This window comes from Ambystoma mexicanum, chromosome 10 (genome assembly GCF_040938575.1).
Source record: "Ambystoma mexicanum isolate Mex_15411 chromosome 10, UKY_AmexF1_1, whole genome shotgun sequence".
Taxonomy (NCBI): domain Eukaryota; kingdom Metazoa; phylum Chordata; class Amphibia; order Caudata; family Ambystomatidae; genus Ambystoma; species Ambystoma mexicanum.
In genome coordinates, this window is record NC_090932.1 from 1,689,530,960 (window position 1) to 1,689,555,515 (window position 24,556).

Here is a 24,556-nt window from a genome sequence, read left to right on the forward strand (position 1 = left end):
ACAGGTGGTGTTTTGTGGATTACTTCTTTGGTATTAGAGGCACCCCTCTTTTTATGTGACAGTCAACGATTTCAGAAACAGTCAACCAAGTCTTTATGGGCAATACCAGTTCTAACACACTAGCTATGAACTTAGTTTCAAATTCTAACAACACTCAACCCGTGATTTTCTATATGTCAATTAATTGATTTACTTTAATCCAATGTTCTAAGGATCTACACAGAGTCTACCCTCCACACACTTTAATCAAAAGGTTTAAGGATGGCTGCTCCCAACACAATGCAATTTCAACAGAAAGGGTGGTTTTCTATGGGAAATTTACTTTGAACAGATTTCATTGTGCAAAGGGCCTACCCAGTTTCACCCCCTCCTTGACCCACCAATGGAAAGGAATAAAGGCAGGTGACTCCCCACACAAGTGATGGCTTTGGGGTATCTACGTACATGAGAGGCCTGGCCAGGGAAAACAGCAGGGCTCATCTGAGGACAGCACAGGTCTGGTCAAGGGCTTTCAAGTGACAGATTTCCTCCTGCTCCCAGACTACATCTGGTCCTCTGGTTTGGGTCCCAGCTAGCTTCTCAATGTCCCAGCCATTGTCACCAAAGCAAGGATTGAGGCCACTCTTCTAGTTGTTCCCGGCAGGAGCTCAGCTGCAGCTTTCTCCAGGAATAATTCACAAAAAGCCCAGTTCTGATCCAAACCCAGCCTTTTCTAGCGTGGTTGACACTGCAATCTTGTCATAATACCTGTGGTTAGGATTGACTTGTTTGCTACATTAACCTCCCACCAAGATGCCCACTGGCTGCTGAATGGACCAGAAGTTGGGAGATATGTATGATGTAGGCTGAGGGAGGGGAATAGATACATCATTTCAAATTGACAAGGATTCCTGCATCTTTTGTTCTGAAAAATCCCATACTGTAATTACTCCCTTGGTCTTTCAAATAACCCCATGATTATATACATATATATGGGTCTATATTTTACGGCAATTCAGGTCATACTATTTTTGCTTCAGCACTCCCTTCCTGAGTGCATTTTTGCGGTTTTCTGCTGCGCTGAAATAGCCACAATTGGGACAGTTTCCAATTTAGACCTTATTTTCATGATCTACCACTGGGGCAACTTTTCCATTGGTCAGTTGTATGAAAATGGCAAAAATCATACATTTCCACATAACTTAAATTATGCACATCACAAAAAGGTCATTTTTTCAGGGTCATAATTGGCTTTTTATCCTGTTTAATTTGAACCGGGGGTGGGCTCTATCAGACACACACTGCTCCTCTAATTAGAAAAACCTGCATTCAATGTTTAATCAATGCTAGGGCTTAACATGGCCTCAGGCGATAGATTTCCATTTCCCAAAAAACATGTGACCAGCCATCTAGTTTATCCTTGTTTATCTTAAAATGTCCTTTTTGGCTTCAAAGCCTGGCTCTGTGCTTCATCTACAGTTTTATGTGAAGCTTGACCCTATGGTTAGTTCTGCAGGACATGTTATTAGCATGTAATTGACAACCAGACATTCTTCTTGGTAGGTCCAGCTCCAAAAAGCCAAGAGTTCAGATTTCAGGTGTATGTGTTCAGAATTAATGGCACATTTTATGGGGATCCTGACCTCAAAGGTTGTGTATTTTGGCTTTGTTATGAACAATCCCCCACAAATTTGATCTCTAGCTTTTTATTTCTTTCTATTTTACTGAACCTAGAAGCCAGTGGCCTTGGTGATCACAGCTCCCAAAGGTCGGATCACAATTCCAGATACCCAGCAGCTCAGTGGAGGGAAAATAACATCTACCAGTGACCTACATGTTCCGAAAGGAATAGCGTTTTCCAATCGGTGCTGTATGTTTCACATGTTGCATTACAGATTATGTGTTAGGCCTGATGTTCATACATCCAGTCTTTTCATGATATAATATTAACAGAAATGTGTTCACTCTATCCCCACAGACAGCCAAAGTTACATCAGAGATCAGTATTGAAATCTACACCAATGAAATAGGCCTTTCTTTGTCCATGCTGTCATTTTATATGATGAAACCAGGTCTCTTCCCTGATGAGGAATGTAATCTGTTCTTCACTTTATTTCTGACTTTGCAAATGCATTGTTTCTCCTTTCCAGCTTCCAATTTCAGCACTATCACTTGTCCTCCCAGGTGTTCTGCCGCAGTTTTAATCTGTCCATATGTAATGTCTTTCTTTAATATACCAGTTGAAATAACATGAGTATCCCTTTGGTATTGTCCACACGTAGGCAATATTTGACAAAGGGGACCAGTGTTCTCTTCTACCACAAGTAGGCCTCTCCTTTTAGATTATGTCATTTTAAATGTTAACAATTATGTGTTTTTATTTGTGACAAATGCACAGTGCTTGGCTACACTTTAGATTGCTGGATCACAGTATTGTGCTGCATTGAAGTTAACATAACCTGGCACTATTTGTCACTATTAAGTAAAATTGTAGCTTTTCATATTTTATGAAAACAACATTTTCAGCCACATATGTCTTTTGCCGTGCATTGGGAACCTGCAGCAATTAAACATTTTCAGGCCTGCCCATTTTGGTAAAGTTGAAAGTGGCCCATTACTGTTCATGCCCTAGGCCTTAGAGCGAAAGTGCGCTCAAAAACTGTATTTTCCCAATAGTTTGAGCCTGTGATTCTCAGCACACTTTGATTGATAGTAAAACACTTTCCTATGCATCTCACCTTCATTTTCCTCACTTTTACACTTGCGAAAAACAACGGGTTGGGCACGGCCATCTTGTGATAATCTTATCCGATGATGCATCGCCCTAAATTCGAGTGCCTTTACGGCAGTAATACATATCACCCGCCCCTGAAGCTGACATCACTAAACGCTTACGCCCCTTTTCACAAAGCCAATGCACGTGTGGTGTCAAGGTTCTCCGTGCGCAAGCCATTGATGTGCCTCCATGAAAATGGATGGACACCTCTTCCCTCAATAAGTATAAACAGACCCCTTCTCATCAGACAATATCAGAGTTGCTTTTTCAATCATTTAACTTTTCTTTTTTTTGGATTGCCTGTGACTGAAATATGCGGAAATGATGAGGATTCGAACGATAGATGGGAAGATGAATTCCCGAAGCCTGAACCTACTCACATTGAAGACTTTTTTACCGGGTGTACCTGCAATCTCTGCAAGGCCATGCCAAACGAGGTGGAGAACTGCCAAGAAAACTCTGGATGTTTTGCCTACATAGCTAAAGAAGACACACCACCGCTATGTGTTACTGAGCTGAATGACTTCAGGGCAGCCTGCCTCACAAGGTCCGTGTTGAGGATTATGGTGGGTTTATGCACTTAGTTCGCACAACAGTTTGCCCACACAATCCAAGTAACGAGTAAGTGTACTCTAGGTGTGATGTTATTTTGACCACTTAGGCGACTAACATTTCATGTTGGTCAAAGAATACTTCTCCGAGGCCCAAACATTTGTATGGATTAAATGTGTGTTCACTTTTTTAATTGTCTAGACTTCAAAGCCCAAGATCATTTATCCATGAAGTAACTTTTGTAAGGGCAAGAATTCAGGATGCATTTTCAAGTAATGGTGGTACACTTATATGGTTAATCCAATTACAGTATGTATGTTTCTCTTCAACGGGTGGTACAGGCTGGTAGCCTACCAGTTGTTTACATGGCGGCTTTATGGGAGGCTTGGATTCCACAATCGACAAGTAATACCAGCCTGTGTCATTGGAGCCATTGGCTCCAAATTACCCAGTAACAGCAGACTGTAGAGGGGATTTTCACACACTGTGCTGCAATCTCAAGTATACAATTTGTAGTTTGTTTGTGCCATCAACATCACCAAACTAAATAAAATACAAATGAGCAAATAGAAAAAGTTGCTTCCAATTTTTCAGAGCATCAAGAACGCGCTCACTCGTTTCTGAGGTACATGAAAGAATGGTTGGTGCCCTTTTGCGCTCAATCCATCCCCCCTCCATTATATCCCACTCCGGGACTGGGTGGGTGGGAACGAAAAAGGTGCCAAACACCATATACACTTCAAAGGGGATTCTTCTTCAAAGTGACCATTGTTCTCATGGCCTCCCCAGACCCAGTGTCTCCAGGCTTCCCTCTTCAAGACCCTGCCCCAGCAATCCACATAAGTGTGTCTCCCTTCTGCATTGTTCCGGGCCTTTTGCACTTGCCCATCCATCCCCCTCCACAGCAATGTACCAGCATCACTGATGACATTATGAATAGGTGCACATTCTAGCACTGGATTGGTGAGGGGCCTACGGAACAGTTGATACTATATGGGAAAAAAGATGATAATTTGCAACCGTTTCTCCGTTGCTCTTGGCACACTCGTGTCAGCTGGGCTCATCTCCACAGTGTGAATGTCAGGGCAAGGGAGCACATATCTTTCTAACTAAACTAAACAACAGGATCTGATAATGCAGAAATAATGGCACACATACAATCTTGCATGAATAGGGGAAATCAGGTTGCATGACGTAATATATTGGCATTCTAACCATTACCCTTTTGGATTTGTTTTGATACCGCAAACTCTGCACCCAGGTGCCGACCCCAAAGGTTTGATCTACCATCTGGTCTGCTTGGGTCCTCATAAGATAGGTAGACGTTTGTTGTTTTTTAGAAAAATATATTGCCACACAGGATTAGGGCTGTGATGGGGGTCCTGGAGTGAGCAGGCGGGGGAGGGTCAGATGGGTATCAGCATGGAAGGCACTGGGGGGTTGTAGCTGGTGGACTCTGGCCTGGCGAGGTGGTGGTTGAGAGGGCACGGACAGTTTAGTGGAGATGAATGGGCACTTGTCTTATGACTTCTCACTGTCGCACACTCTTCGTGGAGCACATTCTTTCGGAAATCATATTACAGGACTGTAACAAGGTATGGCTGACTTCCGTGAGAACAGGGCTCATGCAGAGCTGGCAGGGGGGAGGTGATGGTATGGGTTGGCTGTGCAAGGTGCTGGGGATGATGGATGAGAGCTGCATTTCTACATAGAGATGGATTTTCGGGCCTGGTAGAAAAGATGGCATTGGGACTGGTTCAAAATAGTTTCTTATGGCTGAGTTGGGGGCTATAAAGTATGAGTTATTTTCTATGGGCTGTGGCGCAACAGAATGCTGCGGGTGGTGGCTACGCCCCCCGGGTATTACATATGGCATGTTTCCATAGTAACGCAAGGGTGGGAGGCAAGGATTGTCTCCTTACCAACAACGGTGACCATTGTACTCATGGCCTCCCCAGACCCAGTGTCTCCAGCATCCCCTCTGCTAGACCCCACACCGGCAATCCACATAGGTGTGTCTCCCTTCTGCCGTGTTCCGGGCCTTTTGCTCTCGCCTCATGCCCATCCATCCCCCTCCAGTATCAATGGCATTTCGCACCTTTGGCCACGCGCTCGCAAGGGGGCTGGGTGGGTGAGAACAGCCAAGGTGCCAAACACCATGTACACTTCAAAAGGGCTCTTCTGCATGGTGACCATTGTTGTCATGGCTTCCCCAGACCCAGTGTCTCCAGGCTCCCCTCTGCAAGACCCCACAACAAACACTTCACACATTCACATACACATACACTTTTCTAATAATTTATAAGCACCTTGACATTTTACAGGAGAAAATCTCTGTGCTCTGTAAGGTATCTGTGGATCGTGCAACTTGTTCCCCAGATACTTGCTCCCCTGCTTGCTGAATCGGTGTGTTTGTTCATCCAGGTAAGGGTGGTAGGTCACCAATTTACTTCTCTGTATTCATCAATTGCTGCTATCAATTTTCTTTCTATTTACACCTATTGTACGGAGCATTGTAATGTTCATTTAGCTCAATGACTTTGCCAGTGTCTAATGTTTCTAGTATTTTGATCTCGAAAAATGGCGCATTGCATCAATGTCCAGTGCAATAGAATGGAATCTTTCATGGTTCATGTTTGAAGGCATGTTCCCTGTTGATGCATGAAAGTACATTCAATGGACGAGTAACACGTTACGATTTGCGGTATACCAATCATTTCTGTAAGATAGTTATTGCTGTGTTCATTCGACAAGGTTACACAGGTTTTCTTTCTTTGACTAAAACAAATATTGCATAAAGAGATGTACTATAATTACATCAATCACATGCATACAGTATTTTTTGTCATTATTTATATGTATTTTTATACATATCTTACTGACTTATCAAGATTGCCTGCTTGTATGGTTCTCGGTTGCCCTTCTATGAGCAATGCAAAACATCTGGGCATGGTCCTGCATACATTCCCGAAGGATATTGATTTAATAATAAAATGGGTTAAATATTGTATTTTTCCGGTGGACGAGATTGAAAGTAGAGCCCAAGATGTCTTGAACGATGTGAGGGCCAATTGATTCCGCATCTTCAGCCGGCACCTTACTGACGATATGTACGAACAATCCAAGTACACAAAAAAGCATCGACCCAGAATTCTACGTAAATTGCTTCCAAATGCAATTCCAACCGCACTTATGCACACGCTTTCTCCGGTGGGTCCTACTTGATAAATTAGCTGTCTTTGTTATGTAGGATGATGGGTTTCATAAATAAGTACTATCTATGATCTCTCGATCTAAATTTGGTAGGGTACTGAAATGGTAACTTTACGAATGGATTTGAGCTTTCTGTGTATATTTACTTCAAAACTGTCTTATTAAAGTTTCCAAAGCAACCAGATTGTATTACATTTTTACTATACTACGTTTCACTATACTACATCGATCCCCACTTTCTTGTGCCTCTAATAAATCAAGCAATAATGACCATTATAAAACAATACCATAGTTCCCTTTGAAAGTCGCATAATGTTTTCGTAATCGGTTGCTTGACATGTCCCTTTTTATGCGTAGAGCACAGTGATGGAAGCACAGACGCTCACAAGTGACAAACCACTGACACTTCCAGTGTCCCAATGGTGAGTCCTACCAGCATGCACAAAGCTTTGGAACTTACCTCATATCTAATACAACTTTAATTTTCCCTTGTACCACTTTATGACAATGCACGGAAAATGTTGGAGCAAGATTCTGCATCAATTTCTTTTCCAGAGTCAACATCAAGTTCACTCACCTACCAAGTAATTTTATTGCATTTGTGAATGTGTTATGCTTGCAATTTGAAACAAAATGGAAATGTTTATGTGTGCAATCTGTTAATAAAACTAAGTGGCATGTATGGCTTTCTCTCTATATGTACAATTGTTTGCATCTGTTTGTCTCGGTTACATTTTGCTGTTTTCATACGTATTGAAACATGTACTGTGTTATAGTGGAGGCTGGAACTATGACTACAATCACCTCCTCCTTTGCAACCGGTACAGATTATGAGGTATGCGTACTTACAGTTCCCTTGCAAGATTGAAAGTAAATCCCACAAGTATTTTATTACAGAGTGAAATGCATATGACAATGCACTGTTTCAAACTTTTCTGATTTCAGTTTGAGTGTTACACTTCCTCCATAAAGCAGAATAGATTTTTTTTTTAAAGTTTGAAGGCAACATTATTTTCAGTGTGTTTGCCACATTGATCTTTGATCAAGCACGTGCGACAATCGCAGAAGGTTATCATGTGAAATCTGAAATGTTATCATGACTAAATAACGTACACTGTATTCAAGGCTTTGTGTGTAAGTGCTCTGTGCGATTAATCATTTTATTTTCCAGTTTAATAAACTTTTTCTTTTTTTTAATGAATATTCATTTCAAGGAATGTAACCAGGTGTTGAATTAGAAGAGGAGGCACATGTACCAGAAGAGAATCTCACTGTGTCAAAGAAAATCAAGAAAACAAGGGTAACAAACAAACAGGTTTGTTTTATAGAAGTTTTTATACTGGCGTTTTATTCATATTGGTATGTGCTGTTTGTGTGCTATACATTGACCATGTTCTCAACACATCGCTTTGAGGCCCAGAAGGAAGAGAATTATAAAGTCACTGACAACAAATGAAGCCAAAGATGTTGCTTGCCAAACGGATTTCACAATGGAGCAACTAATATTTGAGGTGCAGCATGGTCCAGTCAACAAGCTGACTTGTGATGCTTATGCCCAATGACTGGGAATTGAATGGTATGTGATCGGCGAACCATGCAAAGTGCCCATGGACCATTGCTGCCATGTGACAACTCGACAAGATGAAATTGAATACAATGAAGAAGCTTTGCAATTCCTTGCAGACCCCTTGACACAATCTACACCTGCAAACAATGTTCCACGCAAAAACATTTGATTTTAACTGTTTCTCCAATTTGTGTGCAAATATCACAAACTGAACTAACAGAGACTGAAGCTTCCATGCAATTGACAGAGGAACTAACTAAAGATCTCAACTTCAGTTTGCCTAGTACGGGTGATTTGTCCACCACAGTCGAGTCACAAACCACATTCATGCCGGACGATTGCCTATTAAAGGAGCAAAAATACATTGTATTCGACAGCTGCCTGCTAGAGATTGTACAGATGCTGAAATGTGTCCATACATTGAGGGGGAAAATAGGCGGGGAGCCATTGGTGAATGTGTCGCGTGTACTACAAGGCAATAACCTCAAAATCCAAGCCATCTTTGTCCACCTCCATGATACATTTTCATGGTCCACTCAACAAATGCTGGGCAAATCTCCTTTGTTCTGCAGTTTTACTTTTCAGTTGGTCTACTTTCGGTAAAATGTCCAGTTTTTGTCAATTTGTGAGAGTTGAGTTCCTTATTAAAACCCAATATTACAAATATCAAAGGAATTCCTATTCCCCGCTATGAGTCAAACATGGAAAATTGAATAGATGTCAATCGAAAGCACATTCGCTGGCAAACATTTCTGGCTAGCTGGCGACGGACAGTGTGACAGGCCAAGATTTTCAGCAAAGTACTGCACATTCCACCTTCAAGAAATGGAAAGTAAAAACATTGTGAGTTCGGAGAACAGGTATCTAAATGTACATCTCCTGTGGCCATGGAGAAACATGGTTTCATCAAATTCGTTGACCATCTTCAATCGAGGGGAATGCAAATAGACCTGATAGCCACTGACAGGCATGCTTCGATAGCCAAGGCCATGCGAGAACAGTTTCCACACATTCGTCATCAATTAGATGTATGGCACATTGCCAAATCAGTCAATAAATAAATTACAGCTGCTTGTAGAAAAAAGGGTTCAGAAAATATTTTAAAGTGGTGACAGTCTATCAGCAGCCATCTTTGGTGTAGCAACAAAAATCTGTGATGGGTCTGTAGAAATTCTACTTAAAAAATGGTGTTCATTGATGCACCATTGTTCCAACGCACACCCATGGACAGAAAACCAACATTTTCACGAATGTGCACATGGACCTTTATCGAAGGAGCAGTAACGCAAGAAGAAGTGGTTGGTGCCATGTTCACCTCTACACAAAGCTCTTGAGAAGATTGTGTATGATAAAATGCTTTCAAGAGACCTGAGGGACTGACAGCATTCTGTCATAGCAGAGATTTGAAGGTGTTCTACAAAATGTGCCTAAAGTACAGGCTCAAAAGGTTGCATTTTGGCATAGACGGTATGAAGGACAGAAGAAGACTAGCTGTACTTGCGCACAATGAGAACGTTGAGAGGGAAGAAGCAAAAACTGCTGGAAACTTCAGAATGCTTTGTTACCTCATGTCTTTACAAAACAAAGCAAACAATGGTGGCCTAGCCAAGATACCAGGAAATGGAATTAGATTTTGTGAAAGATTTGACATTGATTTTGTTGGCCATGGATACCCATGGAATCTAGCCTGAATTTGTTCCTAGGATACATACAGTGCTACGAAACATTGCAAGCGAGCCATGTCCACCAAAAGAGGAACTTGTAGAAAAGTTGAGTTCAAGATTAAAATATTCAGTAGTTGTCTTCTTAATCTATTCACATTAACACTTTCGATGTGTTTCCCAATTTCTGTACATTGTACATCAACAATTGAATGCTACTACACCCAATTTCAATGCTATAAAAAGTATTAAAACGTATTTAGTTATGCAGATTATATTTGGTGTATGATTCATTATGTATATCTTTTACCTTTCCTTTATTGATATTACTGTTCCACGATCAATAAGACACACGTCTGCGGTTGCTATTGGTGATATATTTGGGTTGGTTAAATAGCGATGGGCAAATGGATATTTACCATCAGTCAATGGTACACTGAGGCTTGCTGTCTGTCAAACCCTCTTCTAGGCCCAAACCACATATGCAGTGCCTGGCACTGGCATTGAAGGTCTATGGTGGGTAAGATTTTCATAGCAATGATCATTTGCCTGACCTGTGTCAACCCCATAACTTCCAGAACATTGTGCTTTAGCGGTGTACTATTTTTTCAAACACCTCAGCGAGTGGGCACCTTTTTACACACTCAGAAACTATTTCAGTCTTTTGATGTGTGTGTGTGTTTGTGGATTCTCCATAGTTCTACATAGCTCACCTTAGCATCCAAAATATCATTTTCCAATGTATCCTCTTTGTAAAATCGTTGGCAATAAGTGCCTGTTGTAGCTAGGTTGCCATACAGTGTGACTCCCTGTGTCCTTCCCTTGTGTTTTTCCCAGCCCCTTCCAACACTTTTCCTCTGATTTCCTCTCCCTACCAACTCTATGGTGCTCTCTGTCCTATCTTTTTGAACTGTTTCTCTATCGACTACCCTGCTCTCCTCACTGAAACTGATAGGAATACGTTTAAGAAGCACATCCTGGTCTCCAACCCAGGGCTCCGTATCACTGATACCTATGCCAGTGCTTCCTACAGGCAAACCCACACTGACATCCTCTTTGTCGTTCCCACCCACACTTATAGACTCTACATAGGGTCTCTGTGCTCTCTCATTATGGTTTAATAAGATCTTTGTCTCTGTCTTCCCTCTGTCTAGGGACGTTTTTATGGGAGGCCAAAGGGGCACTTACCTAGGGTCCCCTCCTTTGAGGGGGCCCCACAAAGCTGCCTGATCTAAAGAAGAAAGATTCCTTTGTTCACCAGACTTAAATAGCACACACAAGGATATGGTATTGCATGGTGCTGAGGCTCTAAACCTATTGCCTGTCTGTTTTGGAAAGTACATTTTTCCTCAATCAAATCATCATAAAATGCTTTCTATGTTCACTGTGGTATATATAGTGTGTGTGTTCCTTGCGACACAACTCCTGTAGCATTCTTTCCGTCCTGTGGGAATTATGTTGATCATGTGCAATAGCCACATTGGAAATGCATACTGGTAAATTGAGTGCCACAATGGTTCAGAAGTTAGCTCAGTGTGTTAAGCATTAGTTGCAGTGATATGTGTTCCTATGCAAGATTAGAATAGCACATTCGTGTAAGGCTGGCTGAGCCTTTCCTATATCTGAAGTTTATAAACCTGCCTCCATATGTACTTGGTCTTGCAGCACAACAGGTGTTATTATCAGCAATATACCTGCACCAGATAGGGGTTACTATAAAAACGAACATGTCATGCTTATGGTGAAGGTCTAGAAATTGGGGTGCTCAGATGGGGTGTTGTAAAACCTAGGCAATCGCCTCCACCGATGAGCATAAACTAATAGTCCAAGAGATGAATAAGTATCAGAATTTGGAACCAAATAATTCATGCTTATATCCTGGCTTTGCCAGCAGACAATACAGTGATCCTATCAATCATCTTATATCTCGTACATTATTGTACTGTCTTCTGTGAAGTTTGCCTTCTCGCATGCTGGTGGCATCGTTTAGCCCAGTGGTCTTCAAACTTTTTTGGCCAGGGCCCCCCTGAGCAAAATTTGGGCAGGTCGGGACCCCCCAGAAATGCCAAATGGACAGTATATATTGCGCGCCGTCACCTGCTCCCATCAAAGTCGCTGGGCTCCCTCATCCCACTCCTACCCAGTCGCTGGTCTCTCCCCACCCCATCACACACCCAGGGCTCTCCCCACTCTGCTCCCATCACTATCCCATGGTTCCCGCCCATTGTGCTCCCACCATAGTCCCTCGGTTCCCCCATCCCGTTCCCAACACAGTCTGAGGGCCAGTGGCGGCTGGTGAATCTTTTTTAAGTGGAGGGGCATTAAGGGGAGGTTCGGGGGGGTTTCCCCCTGTGAATTTTTTTTTAAATAATAGGTTAAAATGTTGCATTGTAGAGCATACTTTTAACAAAAAATGGGTAAATAGCCAAACAGTTTGCAATTGTTGCTGGGAGTCCAGGGGGCAGGCATTGATATTTTATTTCTATCGCGCTCGTACACAAGTGTTTCAGAGCGTGACAAGGCAAGGGAGGGGAACAGAGGAGAATAAAGCAGCGATCTTACTAGGCCCAGTGACATTGAGAACGCGCAAGTGTGAGGGGAAAAGTGCATGGAAGGGGGGAGAAGTGGAAAGTGCGAAGCAGAGGAGAAACAGATAAATAACAATAAATAAATAATAAAGGCAACAAACAGTGGTAGTGCAGCCAGCAATTTGCAAGTGCTACGTTTAAGGCAGCAGACAGGGTAGGTCTGATAAGTGCAGGAAGAAAGATGGTTCTCCTCAAGTTTTAGAGTGGCAGGGCGCTGTTCCAGAGGGAGGCCCTAGCCGAAGACGGAGATCTACCCCCAGCTCGTTTCTTTGATAAACGACTGACCCTGAGGGAGTTGGAGGTAGAGGAGTGAAGAGCTCGAGAGGGGAGGTATTTGCGGAGGAATAGCTGAAGGTATTTTGGACCCAGGCCCCAGAAAGCCTTGTGGACAAGGCAGAGGGTTTTGAATGATAGATGTCCGGTAAAAAGATACCATCCCTGTCCCCTGGGCCCCACTGGTCCTAACACAATGAACATGATTATGTGTATATGCAAGGCGCTGCACATTCATACAGCAATCACTCTATCATTCAAATGAGCATCCATCACCATACACTCACTCATAACGCATCCATACACATGTTTAAATAAAAACAATGAACATAAACGTACCTTCTGCATTGGCCTGTGTGTGGGTGCTGAAACGGCCTGCTCCAGCTGCTCTGTCCGTATGTGCGAGGAGGCGCAGGAGCTCCCCCTCGGACATACAGACATGCAGTGCCCCAGCCAGCATTTCCAATGAGCTATGCAATGCTGGCGAAGCAAAACGCCCCAGCACTTGCATGGCTCAGTGAGCATGTGCGGCTGGGGAACTAAACTGAACTGTCAAAGGGAAACAGTGTTTCCCTTTGACAGTTCAGCCAGCCCAGGAGCACTCCATTAGCTGGATAAAGCAGCTGAGGGAGTGCTCACTGTTTCACTGGGCTGGCTCCTTAGCTCCTCCATAATGGGTGAGGGGCCACTGGGTGGGCGCCTCTTGCCATTATGGATGAGCCGCCAGGCTCAGACAGGCCTATAGGGCAATGCCTGTACCAAAAATGTAAAATGCTAGTTTGGGCCAATCAAAATGGGCCACCATTTTGGCCAATTTGGACCATTTTGATGAGTTACTTAACTATGCAGTTAGTAATGTTGACCATTGTTGCTGAATATATCACCATTTACTTACATTTTAACACAAAGCACCCCTTTGGGTACTATTGAAACAGTGGGCTTCATAACTACTCTGGCGGTAGCTGTGCCGGTAAAACCGGCACGGCTGCCACTGGAGTTGCATCCGGGTCTGGCACCCGCGAATGGGCAATTACTAGGTCATGCCGAGTTAGGCGGACATGATAATTGCCCTTTCGAAGGTGCCGGTAGATCCCCATTCCCATTTGAGCCCCATATGGCTCAAATGGGAATGGGGAGCTCGGATGCACCGGCACCGTTAATAACGGTGCTGGTGCATCCGACGAGCTGAGGTCAGACCTGGCGGGGGCTGTCAAGCACCCACGAGCACAACTCTTACTATGGCGGAACGGTAGCAACGGTGCCGGTAGCTTACCAGCACCGTTGTTACTGGTCCGCCATAGTAGTAATGAGGCCCAGTCTGTGACTAAAGGAATGAATATCCATTTACAACTGTGGGCCACTTTTTCATTGTTGCCTGAGACAGTTTCATGCTTCAGCCCGCCCATGTGGGCCACCCCTGCCCATTTCTTCCAATCTAAAAAAAAAAAAAAAAAAAAAAAAAATCTTTTTTCATGCTGAGCTCTCAGGGCCCCCCTGGGATGCACCCGCGGACCCCTAGGGGGTCGCGACCCACAGTTTGAATACCACTGGTTTAGCCCATTACTTGATCTTTCTTCTTGTGTAGGCCGTTTGAGTGGAAATCTATTAAATCACATCGATTGGCATGCTTGTACTTATATACGTCTCTTGATGATGGAGAGCATTAAGCTAGAATCATCCTGTGTTACACCCTTATATAATATTTAGTTTTTAAATATGGTCATGTTTGGTAATGTGTTGCGTGTACTTTCCAAGTCAGTTTCATAAAATGAGATTATTTTACTTCATGGTAAGAACTGGTAATGAAAGTGCTCAAATGTAGAAATTGCAGAGTTGGCACACATCCCAGCTTCACCCCTTAACCAATGTGTGATAAGGGCATCTCATGTAATCTTGTATTGCCTAACCTCTCAAAATTGTCATTCCCTACACCTTTCAAAATTGTCACCCATTCAGAGTGATTTCCTTCTCAGGGTATGATCTTCACAAACGCCTTGCTCACGGTTTCACTGGCTATAGTGTTGCTTCCACTATATATATGCACACCACAGGAACGTGTTCCTTTGATCTCTAATGGTAACAATATTTGAAAACTATGTCCCACTTATAATCTCAGTCTGTCTAGATACAGACACCTTCCTGGTAGCTTCTAATCTACATCCACTATCCATGCTAGGGTACGTGTAGCTTTCTCCCTCCTACCAACTGGTCTGCTCTATCCATGCTTGAACACGTTTGCATTCTGTGAGGCAGCAAATGTGAGATTTCTCTCTATTCTGAGTTACACGTACTTTTTACATACAGTCCTGCATTAATACTACAGGCTGCTTACCTTCCTGGATTCTATTGATATAAAGTCTCCTGTATCTATGCAAGAACAGAAGTAACATCTTCGTAGACCGATAAACAAGTAACATTTGAAGGCCAACATTACCAGTCTGATTAGAGCAAGAATGTTGAGGGTAAGGGGACTTAAAGGGAGTAAACATCCTTATGTTTAATGCTGAGAGGCAGCATATCAAACCATGGGTGTGATTGTGGCAGGGGGCTGGTCAGATATTATTGATCACTTAATTCCTTTGTTTTGGTGGAGGAGGGCCCCAAAAGTCTCTGGCCAGGGCCCCAAAAGTGCTTAAAATGGCCCTGCCTCTGTCTCCCCTCCCTAGCCTTGTCGCGCCTTAAAGCACTTGTGCATATTTGCGTTATGAATGCAATATCATATCATCATATGCTATTGTGGTCTGTTTTGGACTGACACAAAAGGAATCTTAGGATATACCAGGCTTTCAGTGCCTTGGAATATCGGTGGTACTTACCTTGAGTGTAACTGTTGTCCAAACCTAATTTGAAGTCATGGCATTCTCTATTCTGTGAACCGAAAAGCAACTGTCATTGAATATTACAACCCAAGGTCCAACTCTCCTAGAATGACAGTTATCCAGAATACAATTCATAGTTGTATACCGTGCCTATAATAGACTATGTGATTTCTTGCTGAGATTCATGGTACAACGGATAGAGACTACCAAAGGAATTTGATGTTGCCTGGGTTGGCCTGCACTCACCTGCTGTTTACAGCTTTCAAAACTGATCTGCCACTAAGGTCATACCCTAATGGAATAGTGGGAACCAATTCTTCATCGCCACAGGCCCCTTCCTGACTTGCTATGGGATTCCCAAGAAGATATGCTTTTGGTTTGACCATTGCGATTTTGTGCCTTTGTGTACTACTGCCATGTTGAGCACAAGGCTACAGACTTCTCAGGCCCACATTTGAAAATTCAGGGAACGACTGAGAAAAATTGTCTAACGCCCATCCACACTTACAATATGCACACACACGGCCGATTGTCACAAGGCCTAGTCGGATCATGGATATAACTAACATGGTATGGGGAAGCAATGTAACCTGTCTTGCTTGAACATAGACAGGGCTGCCTCAGATGGGATAGATAATGTGAACGGCTGTCCCCTGTTATGTTCACAACATAATTAACACAAACATCTCAGGAAAGAAGCAAAGAGATATCTTGCAGAGTTTAACAAGGTCAATTTTATTCCAAAATTAAAAAATAATCATCAAAGGTGGCTGCTCCTCGTGAACGTTGAGACTCCAGAATTAATGATTTTGCCCATGGAAAGGCCACGGTGTTGTGAATGACATCATATATATATATATATATATATATATATATATATATATATATATATATATATATATATGTATAGGTTCATAACCCGCACTAGTGATGGGTAAGACAGTATTCAAGATCACGTGGCATTGGTGGATGCCAGCCAACAATTTGTTTATTTTTCATGGTTTTTTCGAATGCCACGTGGGTCAGCTGTGCTCTTCGCTCCATGGAGTGACGGTCACTTCATGGGATGATACTTGTGGGGGATAGAAGAAATTAATCAGTTCACACTGCCGCGTCTTGTCCAGTATGTTTTAATATTGTGCTATTATTTCATAAAAACGAAACCTACCATGCATACACGCTGAAAACAAGCTTCAATTGTTATGTGACCTTGGACGAAAGGGAGAAATCGCCAGGCTTGAAGGACAGATGCTGTGGAATACCCGCAAAAATGATAACATTTACTGTGTTGAAAGTGGACATTTGTATTTGTATTTATATTTGTTTATTTGTATAGGGCTCCCAGCCCATAGGCATCTGGGCACATATCTTACATAGGAGGTTACAAATGATACATTTCACAATAATAAACATTAATATATAAAGTAATTACATAGTTACAGATGAGGGTAGTGCCATAAAGAGGCAGATGACATACAAATAACTGAGACTTGGGCTACAGATATATACAAAGCAATAAATAATGACATGCAGCTGGGATCATACAATTACAGAAATATACAGAGCAACAAATTATTACAGCAAATAATTACAATTATGTCGATCTTGTGGCCTGGGGCAAGACATGACCTATGGGTCTTGCGCAAGAAGCTAGATTTTGGGGTTCCTTCTAAATGGATGAAAGACCTGTTCAGCTCTTAGTGAGTGAGGAAGTGAGTTCCATAACTTGGCTGCAAGTACTGGGAAACTATCCCCTTCAGCCTTTTGAATCTTGAAGCCTGTGACTTTGAGGCAGTGTGCCTGTGCCAACCTCATAGGACGGCTTGAGGTGTTATGGGTGAAGTCTTTGGTCAGATAGCTGGGTTCGAGGTTGGCAAGACATTTGTGGGTGAGTGAAAGAGTTTTATATGCTATCCTTTGCTTGATGGAGAGCCAGTTTAGGTTCTGTCTAGCTTCTAATATATGGTGGTATCTAGGAATATTCAGCATGGTCCTGATGTTGGTATTTTGGAGAATTTACATTTTTCTCAAGTTCTGCTGGCTAGTTCCAAGATAGAGTGCATTGCAGTAATCTAAATTAGATAGTGCTAATGCTTTAGCTAGGGTGATGCAGTTAGGTGTGGAGATGAAGAGTCTACAAGCAGTGATTAACTTACATGTGTAAGCTATGGACTAGGCTGATGTGTTAACCTGTCTTGATAAGTTTAGTGCTGAGTTGATGTAAATGCTAAGAGTTTTCACATCTTTGGAGACTTGATGGAGTTACCATCGATGTTGAAGGCTTCAAATTGTTTACTTAGCTTATTGAGTTTGAGCTTGGATCCTAGGAGTAGGAGCTCAGTTTTCTCGTCATTTAGACATAGTCCGTGTTTGGCCATCCAGGCTTGGATAATACTATAGATGTTGTTGAGCATTTTGGCCTCTATCTCATAGTCCCCAGTGATATGTATGAGTATCTGAGTGTCATCTGCATAGTTAGTGTAGGTGACAACTAGACCTGTCACAGCAGAACAGAGTGAGTCACAAGCCAAGCATGGACAATGGCCATTCCTTCCTATGACATCACCTAAAGGTATAAGCAGAGCGCACATCGAATGCCGGATTGTGGCTAAGACTAGTGGAAATGTCTTCCTGCAGCTCTCCAGCATCCGAGAAGTAGATTCCAAAAAACTCTCAACCTCTTGTAGTTTCTCCCCATTTGGGCACCACATCCGAGAGACACCACATCACAAGAACAGGTACGGCAACTCATAAATTGTCATCATCGGACCCGTGGAAGGGACGCATCACCACAAGTAACGTCATCCCTCCCTGTTCCATCACTACAAGATTCAGACAGCCAGGGATTAAGGGGTTTAAACGCTGAAACCTTGTTTCACAGCGGGCAGCTAAGCAGAGCCCAGCACACTCCTGCTTTATCGTGAGATTCTCCATTAGCTGATCAGTTCTCCAACTGCATGCAATTTGCTCTGTGGCAACTATGGATATTCGGTACCTGCTCTCTTCGCGTGCACTGCGGTTTGAGGGTGTGTTCTGCGGGTATTGGGCCTTTCCGCTAGTTGGGAGGAGCATTGCTTTGAGCCCGGTAGAAGTGGTAGCTGGAGCGGGAGGCAGGAGTACTGGTGTACCCCGGTGTGCAGAAGCGTTGCTGAGGGTAGCTGAGTTGCCAGCTGGTGAGCCGCAGTGTACAGTGTCCTGGTCATGATACTGCATCACCAGGCAACTGGGAGCGGTGGTGGTGTACTTCAATAGAGCAAGTTCTCCTTGATCCAGTGCTGTGTTGAAGGTATCCTGCGTACGCAGGCTGGAGGTGCGACATAGAACATTGCCTTGCTGATTAGGCATTTTATTTAGATGGGTCCGTTTCAGGGCATATGTGTAGGGATTGCAGAAGACCCTGTGTGCACCTAATATAGTGGGATATTGCTTATACATATCCATGATCATGCTGATTAGGGCAGGTCATGGCAGACTGTGGATATAACCTCCTGTGGACCAACGTTCTCTAATTTGTGCTGTTGTGACTTAGTGTGCATACCACACTTTAGTGTTAAGTACTGCTGAAATGACCACTGATAGAGCCCAGGAAATGTACATCCAGAATATTGCTCCCCGCCTGCTGGTATCTCTGATCAACTTGTTGCGATGCAGTCTCCTATGAAGACCTTAGAGAATGCAGTTAATGAGTTGTCTATCCAGTCTCATGTGGGAGTTAAGGGATCTGATCAAGATCAAATTGATTCCAAAACATGGCACTCAATTAAAGAAAAACATATATCTGATTTTATCAAATGTAATAATATGATTGACTTCCAATTACGGGTAGAATCTTTTAAAGATATCCTACCTCCGCTTCCATCAGACATGTCAGATATGGGCTGTCAGACGGAGGTGCTGACCATGGATCTAGCCTTCCAAAATGATTTGACTGTACCACTGCCACTTTTCAATATGCCGGATTCTTCAGAACCAACTGACTTGATGAAATGTCATATGGGGTTTGGGGTTAGGTTGGAAAACAATGAACAGCAACCTATAGTGACTTGTCTGGCTACGAGTGTTGCTATGACGGTCCTTGGAATTATTGCGTTTAGGGTTCTCGCCCCTCAGAACATTCTTACCCATTCTAAGGCTGCAGGAGATTTGCATTAAACAAATTGAAAATGCCTGAGATAGAAAGTTGGTTAGCGATCGTACGAATCTTTTCATTATTAATGTGGATAGACCAAAGAGATATGAAACCAGAGAAGCCCTGAGAAAGTCCTGAGAAACAAGGTCTTGTTCTGGTTGCGTAGTAGAGTGGAGTGGGTCCTGGCTCTGTTTGATCTCAAGATTGGAGGCTTTCGCGTATGGTGCAAGTTAAGGCCTCGGTTCCTGGGGCTAGCAAATAATGTATTATTATTATTATTAATATTGGTTGTGGCCAAAATTATTTTCCTTGTTTTTTGAGACTCTGGAAAAATTTGAATTTTACGTCCTCCCGGACCAATCTAAAGATTGTGCTGGACTAAGTATGTTTTGATATCATGTCCTCACCATGGAATGTTATTTAGTTATCCTTGGTCATTTTGAACCATTTCCTCCTGATGCTTTAAGATGAAGTTCATTGCTCAATGCTTACCTTTTGTGTTGCTTGTTGTGTGTTCTGTCTGTGCTATCATGTCGAAGGGACTTTATAGTCCGTTACTAGAAAAAAAGAAAAGTCAAGCAGGTGATCTTTCTTGTCTCTGACCTTCTTAATCCACAGTTACCCGACACCCGGGGTGTTGCTAGGTCTGTAAAAGATCAGAGGCTATGTTAATGTCTGGACTTGTGGGACTCAGGGCTATCTAGCATTTTTGGTTGTAGCACCTGAGCTTCTATCCAGGCCTACAACCAAAAGACCCAGGGCTATAGCCCCCTCAAGCCCCCCCCAAACAACACCTCTGCCAGACACATTTGTCAGCCTTAAATGTGGTTACCTTAAACTGCACTTCTTATCTAATCCTCTTAAAAGCTTAGAAGGTTAGTTTAACTTAGAATAGCCAAAGGAATTGGTGGGTTCTGAGCTTGGTTGAATATCATCTCTTGAGCTTAATCTTCAGTGGGAAATCGCTGTTGTTTGCTGTGAGGAGGTCCTACATGTGCAGATATATAAACTCTTTCCTATGATCTGGAGGTGGTGGGTCTTCACATCAGAAATCTGTAATTGCTGGGGTGCTATCTGCTCTAACCTTTTAGGGAAGGTGATCAGATCAACGGTCCGTTTGTAGGTGCTCATGCCTGTGGCTCAAGTGAGGTATGTGTTCTCAACAGTGCGCGCGACTGAGGCAGTGCCCCCCACCCCATGCTTACTTCTGCAGTGGATCATGTAGTGAAGCAGCTCCCAGCCTTCTTAGGTTGACATGCTAGGTTTATTTCCAGCTTCATAGGCATCTTTATAGCAGTCAATCAGGTTACATATAAGTTACATATAGGACAATGAAACACTGGCAGCCCATCACCCAGGCAGAGGGCAGACCAACTGACCAGGTTGGAACATTCACCCATGCATTCCATCACTCAGGCGTAAACACTCCACAAGACATCACAGCATTCCTTCGGCAAAGCCAAGCCATACACAACACATCTCCTCCCCTTACAATGCACATCACACACAGCAAAGCATTACACAACACATCTCTCCTTTTCCGACAACAGCGCAAGACATTACACAACACACCTCCACACACACCAACATAAGACATCCACACTGACTCAGATCATCAGGGCTAACACGTAACACGTGCTTTACAGTCAACCACTCACCTCATACGCGATGCACTGGCCAGGCACACCGGGACCAACAATCAATATCACTGTCACACTCCGGACCCTAATGAGGGTGGAAAGAGTGATAGAAGTGCACACAGTACAGCTAAAAACAGCCGCATAGCTCGTGCACAGAAAATAGAAAAAATGTATTCTTTGTGGTAAATAAACCACAAAGTGGGGTAATATGTGACCATGCAATGCCTAATACCATAGACACGCCCATACCAAAACCGGGGGGCTACCACCCGTACACACATACCCCTAACCATGCGTGACTAATACTGCAGTCACAGCCCTACACTTGCTGGGGAGGCTACCACCCAGATACCAAACTATTCACCTCACATGACTAACTTCAGTCAAGCCCCAACAATTGGTGGCGCTACCACCTCACAGAGCCGTACGTGGGATAACCACGCATAACCTCATTAATAGTCACGCCCCGACATAACTGGTGGCGCTAACACCAGAAACCCATGTACACTGTTTAACCATGCGCGACTTATCACAATCACGCCCATACCAAAACCCGGGGGCGCTACCCCCTTATACCACACAACGTGGAACAACCTCCCAACCCATACATATACACAGGTACTAAGAGGTCCTGAAGGCGCTACCCCCAGACAAGCACATGTTGACCTGGCACTCACACGCCATCAGCCAACCAAACATCCAAACTTTGTATCCAGCTTGCCACATGCACACATGGATACTACGAGCCATTTTTGCAACACCCTAACCTCACATGTTTAACATTTTGCTCAAACCATCAATAACGTAAAAATGCTCTCTGTGTTGCCTAAACCATACATCACTACTGCATGTTACGGCTATTACTTTTAAGCTCTCCAAACCTACAAGTCCATGTTGCAAACTTGCAACCCTGACCTGCAAAGCATCAAATAGATTACATCTAGCACATAAAAACGAAATCATTCCCATCCAATATGCACCATACCAAAACTTTGAGCAGATTGATAAATGTCAATGTCACCATTTGGCGACCTAAACATAACAGATTGCTAAAAGTCCATGTCGCCACCTGCGACCCTAAGCTGCAAATCCTCAAAGAGGGTTATAACTAGCTTTAGACAATACCCACATAACCCAAAACATCCATACCGCTTGTACCAAACAACTATCCACTCTCCATTGCCCGCAGCACTGATCTGACACTGATTAATATCACCCCATCATCGCCGAGGTTTGAAGTCCACTGATCCTGCAAGACCTCAATATCGTTAGTCCCTACACCTTGCCTAATGAGCCCAAAGATACTCATGCCTATGCCCACCAATATGAAAGGATACACTGTGTAAAGCAGAGCACATGCAGTAAGTTCCAGGTACACAGCACCTCTTCATTTCCAGCAGTCCAGTTGCTGATGCACTGTGCGTCGGCCTCTCCTTGCCATTCATCCAGTTGCAGATACTCTGTGCTTCGCCTTTCCTGCAGTCCAGTTGCTGATGCACTGCGCGTCGGCCTCTCCTTGCCAGTCATCCAGTTGCAGATACTCTGTGCTTCGCCTTTCCTGCAGTGCAGTTGCTGATGCACTGCGCGTCGGCCTCTCTGTGCGTCGGCCTCTCCTTGCCATTCATCCAGTTGCAGATACTCTGTGCTTCGCCTTTCCTGCAGTCCAGTTGCTGATGCACTGCGCGTCGGCCTCTCCTTGCCAGTCATCCAGTTGCAGATACTCTGTGCTTCGCCTTTCCAGCAGTCCAGTTGCTGATGCACTGCGCGTCGGCCTCTCCTTGCCAGGCATCCAGTTGCAGATACTCTGTGCTTCGCCTTTCCTGCAGTGCAGTTGCTGATGCACTGCGCGTCGGCCTCTCCTTGCCAGTCATCCAGTTGCAGATACTCTGTGCTTCGCCTTTCCAGCAGTCCAGTTGCCGATGCACTGCGCGTCGGCCTCTCCTTGCCAGTCATCCAGTTGCAGATACTCTGTGCTTCGCCTTTCCTGCAGTGCAGTTGCTGATGCACTGCGCGTCGGCCTCTCCTTGCCAGTCATCCCGTTGCAGATACTCTGTGCTTCGCCTTTCCTGCAGTCCAGTTGCTGATGCACTGCGCGTCGGCCTCTCCTTGCCAGTCATCCAGTTGCAGATACTCTGTGCTTCGCCTTTCCAGCAATCCAGTTGCTGATGCACTGCGCGTCGGCCTCTCCTTGCCAGTCATCCAGTTGCAGATACTCTGTGCTTCACCTTTCCTGCAGTCCAGTTGCTGATGCACTGCGCGTCGGCCTCTCCTTGCCAGTCATCCAGTTGCAGATACTCTGTGCTTCGCCTTTCCAGCAATCCAGTTGCTGATGCACTGCGCGTCGGCCTCTCCTTGCCAGTCATCCAGTTGCAGATACTCTGTGCTTCGCCTTTCCTGCAGTCCAGTTGCTGATGCACTGCGCGTCGGCCTCTCCTTGCCAGTCATCCAGTTGCAGATACTCTGTGCTTCGCCTTTCCAGCAATCCAGTTGCTGATGCACTGCGCGTCGGCCTCTCCTTGCCAGTCATCCAGTTGCAGATACTCTGTGCTTCACCTTTCCTGCAGTCCAGTTGCTGATGCACTGCGCGTCGGCCTCTCCTTGCCAGTCATCCAGTTGCAGATACTCTGTGCTTCGCCTTTCCTGCAGTGCAGTTGCTGATGCACTGCGCGTCGGCCTCTCTGTGCGTCGGCCTCTCCTTGCCATTCATCCAGTTGCAGATACTCTGTGCTTCGCCTTTCCTGCAGTCCAGTTGCTGATGCACTGCGCGTCGGCCTCTCCTTGCCAGTCATCCAGTTGCAGATACTCTGTGCTTCGCCTTTCCAGCAGTCCAGTTGCTGATGCACTGCGCGTCGGCCTCTCCTTGCCAGGCATCCAGTTGCAGATACTCTGTGCTTCGCCTTTCCTGCAGTGCAGTTGCTGATGCACTGCGCGTCGGCCTCTCCTTGCCAGTCATCCAGTTGCAGATACTCTGTGCTTCGCCTTTCCAGCAGTCCAGTTGCTGATGCACTGCGCGTCGGCCTCTCCTTGCCAGTCATCCAGTTGCAGATACTCTGTGCTTCGCCTTTCCTGCAGTGCAGTTGCTGATGCACTGCGCGTCGGCCTCTCCTTGCCAGTCATCCCGTTGCAGATACTCTGTGCTTCGCCTTTCCTGCAGTCCAGTTGCTGATGCACTGCTGTCGGCCTCTCCTTGCCAGTCATCCAGTTGCAGATACTCTGTGCTTCGCCTTTCCAGCAATCCAGTTGCTGATGCACTGCGCGTCGGCCTCTCCTTGCCAGTCATCCAGTTGCAGATACTCTGTGCTTCACCTTTCCTGCAGTCCAGTTGCTGATGCACTGCGCGTCGGCCTCTCCTTGCCAGT